Here is a 6868-nt window from a genome sequence, read left to right on the forward strand (position 1 = left end):
TATTAAATTAAAAAAAATCAAAATATTTATACAAATTTAATCGCAACATATTCTACTAGCTTTGGAAATAAAAATGGGTAATAACTCCGGAGAATAAAGAATAATACAAAACGGTAAGTTTTATTCCAACAACGAGTGCCTTCCAACTATTCTGTAAATATTTTTTTTTCCTCAGTAAAATTAAACTATTTTTATTGAGTAAAATATAGTACAATCCAGAGTGACAAGAAATCAGGCGATCGGAAATGATGAAACTATCAACCTCGGTCCTCGAGAAGGGGTGAACCAATCACGGAGCTACAACAATTAACTTGAGAGCAAAAACTGACAATTACCCCACAGGGGCAGAATTCTCAACACGATGTTTTTTCCTTTTCTTTTTATTGACTTTTATACAACCATCCTCGGGAGTATGAGCTAAAACAACTTGAAGGTTGGAGTTCTCCAACAGGGGGATCTCCTTGTCTGATTCAGAAGAGGAGGTCTCATGGACGCATTTCTGGGCGACTGCTGTGACAATGGTGTGCGCAGGAGTATCAGTGGACGGATCCATGGTCTGAGGTGCCTGGTCCGGTTCTGCATCGCTCTCCTCATCTTCCGAGCTTGAGGAATCAGAACTGGCTGCTGGCTGTGGAGGACAAGGGGTCCATCGTTTGGGTTTGTCTCCTCATCTTCCGAGCTTGAGGAATCAGAACTGGCTCCTGGCTGTGGAGGACAAGGGGTCCGTCGTTTGGGTTTGGTCTTTGCAAAGTTGCCCTTTTTCGATTTTGCAGGCAGCGATGGGCAAGAATTTTGCAAGTGCCCTGTTAGGTGACAGTGGCGGCAGTGGAAGGCAGTGTTTTCGTAATCCTGGGTCCAGACAAAGTCATTGATCTTGAGAATGATTTGGTATGGAAGTCCTTTACTTAAATCCAGCTCCACACATATTCTGGCATATGTGTGGAGACCTTTGGTTTCCCACCAGAAATCTCCACTGATGAAACTACCCACGGTGTTGCCTATGGCTCTATATACAATAGTGTGCCCTAAAACTACACATAAGCCACGCAATATATTGCCAAGCCACGCAATATATTGCCATGATGTGAGCTATGCCATTATGCTGACATCATCACGACATGTAGTCTAACATGCTAGCAGTTCTCCATTAACGTACCAGCTTATCTTCCTACTTCTGAAACGTTGGAGATGTGCGAGCTTATAGATCGATGAGTGCTATAGAACGATTTATCAAATGAGGATTCTACGACAATAGACAAAAAGGAAACACTCAACATTAGCTGTAGTAGCGCATTTATGAGTCCTTTATTGAACTTGGAATGTTCCACCATATACCTGATTGTTGAGCAGTAGTAAGAGCCAATAAACTGAAGAGCACGCCCATCGCAGACTGTATCGAACAACACCATCTGCCATAACAAATTTTAGCCATGATTTTACCAGTTTTCAAAAAGTGCTCAGTAGTTCCGGCTGTAGATCGGGTTGCCATGGAATCCTATATAACTCCGAGATTTGTTGACTACGTGTATTGACTTGACTGGTCACTGGAAGTGTTCTTTAACTCCAAATTGTGGAGTGCGTGTATTGAGTTGTCTCTTTAACGCGTGAACAAGCAAGCGAAATACGGTGTAACGTGTAAGGACATTTTAGAACTTGTATCAAAAAGTCCCCCATTCCAATATCGAATTTTCAAGCTTCTGGATTCATTCATATTTTACTATAATTAATCAAATTGAATCCAAATAAATAATTCTGCAACCTATATTGGTGAATATATACAAAGTCATCTCCACAAACATGATTTCACTTCAATGTCAATGCTCTTCACTTTGAGATGCGTAACTTTAACGTTGTTGCGCAATTATCTCAGACTTTAACTTCAAACTTGACGTCGGGCTTTATTAAATTATGAATTTGGCAAGTTTTTAACGGTTAATGGTTAAATCTTTTAAAGTGTAACTGAATTTAGAAGGTAAAGATTATATATATATATATAATATTGTATTTTTAAATGTATGAATAAATTTAATGTTTTGAAATTGTATATATATATAATATTGTATTTTTAAATGTATGAATAAATTTAATGTTTTGAAATTGTTTTAGTCATTTAAATTGGTTAGATTTCCAAATTATATTTGTTGTATTTTAAATAAATTTGATTAACCCAAAATATGCTTTAAAAAAGACAAAAATATAAAATAATAAAATTTCTTTAAATGCTTTAATCATAAGTTTTTATTGAAATAATTTTAAATAATTTGTATATTAAAATATTTTAATTGTAGCCATGTTGAAATAAATTATTCTTAATATTATTTTAGATATCATATTATTTTTATATTATTAATTCAATGAATTATATATCTTTCTCTACTTACTCTTACTCTTGTTAGAAAGTAATTGAATATTTTTTTCTTTCCTTTATTTTTTTTCTTTGGATATTGAAATATTTTATTATGGTTAATATTAAAATATTTTTTTTCCCACAAATATAAAGTTGATGTTAAAGTATAGTTAATATGAAAATTCAAATAATTTATTATTAATTCAAAATGAAAATATAATTTTGGTTTCTTTTTTCTAACCTTTAATTGCTATAACTCTATTTAAAGTTAATATAAAATTATATTATTTTATATAGACATCCAAATATTTTATCTTTGGTTGAGTAAGAGTGAAATATTTTTATCATCTCTTCATCTATGTTGTAATATCAACATATTTTACCATCTCTTCATTTTTTTGGTAATATAAAAAAAGGAGTTAAGCTATTACTTAAAAGTCGCCCTAACCAATTTTGTTGACCATTGCCATCAGTCCAAAATAAACATCCCTAAAAAGACAAAGGCTAACTGACCATAACCATAACCGTAAGGGCAAGATATGCCAAAAGACTTATAAAATGTGTGAAACATCGAAACACATACTCAATCATTGAGGTTGAAGAGGGAACAAACAACTGACGTGTTGCTCTAGGTGAGCCAACCAGGCCTCCAACTACTCCACCTTCTTCAAAACGTCCATATGGCCGTGCCATACCACCACCACTCGTTCTTGTAATTAACACTAGAAATATTGAAATTGTGTCAGGGCTACCATTATTGCCTCATGTTTAATGTCAATTTTCCTCCTATGCTTCCAGCTGCATTTTCACTAACTTCCTTGGTGGAAAATGGTGGTGCCAGAGGAATTGTTCTTCTTTTGCTATACTCGATGGCATCCTTGACAGGGCCTTGATGAGCCTCCCATTACAACAATGCTTGAACCCACTTTCTTCCTTCCCCTGTACCGACGATGAGCTCTGGGCTCCCCTCCCAGTTCACTACCATCACCTTTCAAATGAGAACTTTGTTGAAAATAGCAATAAGAAATGCTAAAAATTACATTGCTATAGATATCATTTCAGGATATATTCCAATTTTAATTTGTCCTTGAATTAAAATTCGAATTTAAGGATTTATATCAGAACAATAGCGACCAGAGGAAGCTGGTGCTAAAGGACAAGCTTCGAAAAATCAAGTGTGAAAAGGGCGACATGATCTCTACATATCTGAACAAGCTCACCACCTGCAAAGATGAGCTTGGAAGTATAGGAATCACAACAACTGATGATGATATGGTGAGTCTTGCTCTCCTCTATCTTCCTAAGAGCTGGCATAGCTACCAGGACTCAGTGAATGGAAGAGAGAAACTCTCAGATTGGGAAAGACTATGGTCGGATCTGATGTAGGAGGAGATCAAGAGAAGCACCGGAGATGGTTCTTCATCTAAGCTTGATGATGAAGAAAATCTAGCCTTTGCAAGTAAGGTGCGAAAGGGGAAAGGGAAGGCTTCCCATTCCAAATCGAGTTCTTCCGATGGTGGGAAGAAGATTGACAAATCTATAGTGAGATGCTTTAATTTTCATGAGGTGGGCCATTATGCTACTAATTTTCCATTTAAGAAATCCAAGAAGGGATCCTCAAAAGGATCAGACAGTGAGGCACTGGCCTCATAGTTCGAATTGGATTTTACCCTCATCGCATGCATGGTTTCATCGATGGTGTGTTGTGTTTGGTACCTAGATAGTGGAGCCTCATTCCACATGACCGATGATAAGATTTTATTCAGTACCTTGGAGGAGAAAGACCTCCAGATGCGCATCGAGATGGGCGATGATGGAAAGTACCGTGTTTCAGGTGAAGGTACGGTTGTGTTTCAGAGGGAACATGGAGCTCCTCTCATCTTGACTAATGTAAAGTATGTGCCTAGACTGAAGAAAAACTTGGTATTGTTCACGATCTTGGAAGACAAAGGCTATGATGTAGTCTTCAGTAAAGGAAAGGCATTCCTGAGACACATAGCCATGGGTCAGACCAAGAGGATTGGGATTCGAGTGAAGAATCTCTACAAGCTGGAGGTAGATGACTATGCTGCATTGAGTTCCAAAGCAGAATTGGTGCAAAGCCAAGATATTGGTGAGTTATGGCATAGAAGGTTGGGCCACTTGCACCATGGGGCCTTGAAGATAATGCAGCAGATTTCTACTGGACTTCCAAAAGGTAAACTTGAGCAAGTGGACACATGCAAAGGTTGTACCTTGGGTAAGTATGAAAAATCTTCCTTTCAGGATCGAGACAGTCGAGCTGAAGCAATCTTGGAGCAAGTTCATACAGATGTGTGGGGACCATTCTCGACAGCCTCCGCCGCTAAACAAAGGTATTATGTGATTTTCATTGATGATTTTCTCGTAGATGCTGGATCTATTTCATGCAGAAGAAGGATCAAACCTTGTCAAGGTTTTGTGATTTCAAAGCCTTGGTTGAGAAAGAATTAGGAAAGAAGATCAGGGCCTTGCGAAGCGAAAATGTTGGAGAGTATGTCTCTCAAGAGTTTAAGGACTTCTGTGTTGCAGAAGGAATTAAATGGTAGATGACGACACCTCATAACCCACAACAAAATGGGGTGGCCGAGAGGAAGAACAGAATGATTGTGGGAGCTGCTCAGGCGATGTTGCATGACCAAGGCCTACCACTTCATTTGTGGGCTGAGGCGTGCAACAGAATGGTTTACTTGCAGAAAAGAAGCCCACATCGCATACCTAGGATGAAGACACCAGAGGAAGCTTTCTCCAGGAAGAGACCAAATGTGGGTCACTTCATGATCTTTGGCTCATCGGCTTATTGCCATGTGACCTAGGATGCCTGGAAGAAGTTAGAGCTGACAACAGAGTTGGGGATACTTGTGGGGTACATTGATACTCCCCACAACTATTGGGTATATTTTCCTACCAGTCAGAGGACGGTAGTTCACAGAGATCTTAAGTTTGATGAGATGAAGGCCATGCAAGTTTCCCTTGAGAGGGAGCTCAAGTTGCAGGCAGAGGAGGAACTTTTGGTTCCTAAGGAGGAGGAGCCTCAGACTGATGCAGAGCAGCCGCATGCAGAGGTTTTAGGAGTGGAGACATCCACTCATGCAGAGTCTTCCAGAGAGGGGCAGAAACACACAAGGGAGGCTGACAGATTGTTGATGGATGTGAGAGAGAATGTGGGAGAGCCATCTTCTCAGCGTAGACAGAGAAGGTCACTTGAGCGGTACACTGGTTACATGGGCCTTGTTGGGGAATGTGTAGAGACTGAACCATATTCCTTTGAGGAAGCAGTGCAACAGCCTATTTGGGTTGATGCTATGGTGGAGGAGTATGACTCCATAGTTCGGAATAGTGTTTGGGATGTTGTTACAAGACTGAAGAACAAGTCAGTTGTGAGTTCCCGTTGGCTTTAAAAGGTAAAGCATGCCGCTGATGGTAGTGTGGAGAAACATAAGGTAAGGTTTGTTTCCCGTGGTTTCTCATCGGTCGAGGGGATCGATTATGATGAGAAATTTTCTCCTGTAGCAAGGTAATCATCTATCAGATCGATGTTGGCCCTATCAACACAGATGGGTTGGAAGATCCATCAGATGGATGTGGAGGTTGCATTCCTCAATGGAAAGATTGAGGAAGAGGTGTACATAGAGTAGCCAGAAGGATTTGAGACCTTTGATCGTGAGTCGTATGTTTTCCGACTCAAGAGAGATTTTTACGGGCTGAAGCAAGCACCTCATGCTTGATACACCAGGATCGACAACTACTTCACTGGGTTGGGCTTCACAAAGAGTGAAGCATATGCGAACTTGTACCACATCATGGTGGAAGGTAAGCAGTTGATCATTGTCCTTTAAGTTGATGATCTGATATTGACAGGTGATGATTAGTTGATCATGTCTTTCAAGGAGGACCTGGCAAGAGAGTTCGAGATGAAAGACATGGGTCTCATGCACTACTTTCCAGGCATGGAAGTGTGGCAAAAGGATGGGGAAGTGTTTGTGTCTCAAGGAAAGTATGCCAATGAGATACTCAGGAGATTCCTCATGGAGAAGTGCAAGCCTATGTAGACTCCTCTAACAAGTATCTGGAAGAAGGAGGATGCTACTTCAGGAGAAGTAGTAGAGGCTACTGTGTATCGGCAGCTTGTGGGTTCACTGATGTACTTAGTGAACACACGACAAGATTTGTGCTACGTGGTGAACCAACTGAGTCAAGCTATCGTTTAGCCTACCAAGCTGTTTTGGAAGGCAGTGAAGCATGTTTTGAGATACCTCAGAGGCACATCTCAGTATGGATTATGGTACAGATGGACAGAGGGAGTGAAGCTTTAGGGCTTCACAGATGCAGATTGGGCAGGGAGTCCATCAGATTGGAAGCACACATCAGGAAGAATTTTTAACCTTGGTTTAGCTACAGTTTCTTGGTACAACAGGAAATAGAGGTCAGTTGCACTTAGCTAAGGAGAGGCTGAATACATGGTTGTAGGTCAGGCAACATGTGAGGCCATTTAGATGCGGA

This window comes from Pinus tabuliformis, chromosome 3_1, assembly GCF_031772625.1.
Source record: "Pinus tabuliformis cultivar Carrire ecotype Pingquan chromosome 3_1, CPIR1, whole genome shotgun sequence".
In the NCBI taxonomy this organism is placed as follows: Eukaryota; Viridiplantae; Streptophyta; class Pinopsida; order Pinales; family Pinaceae; genus Pinus; species Pinus tabuliformis.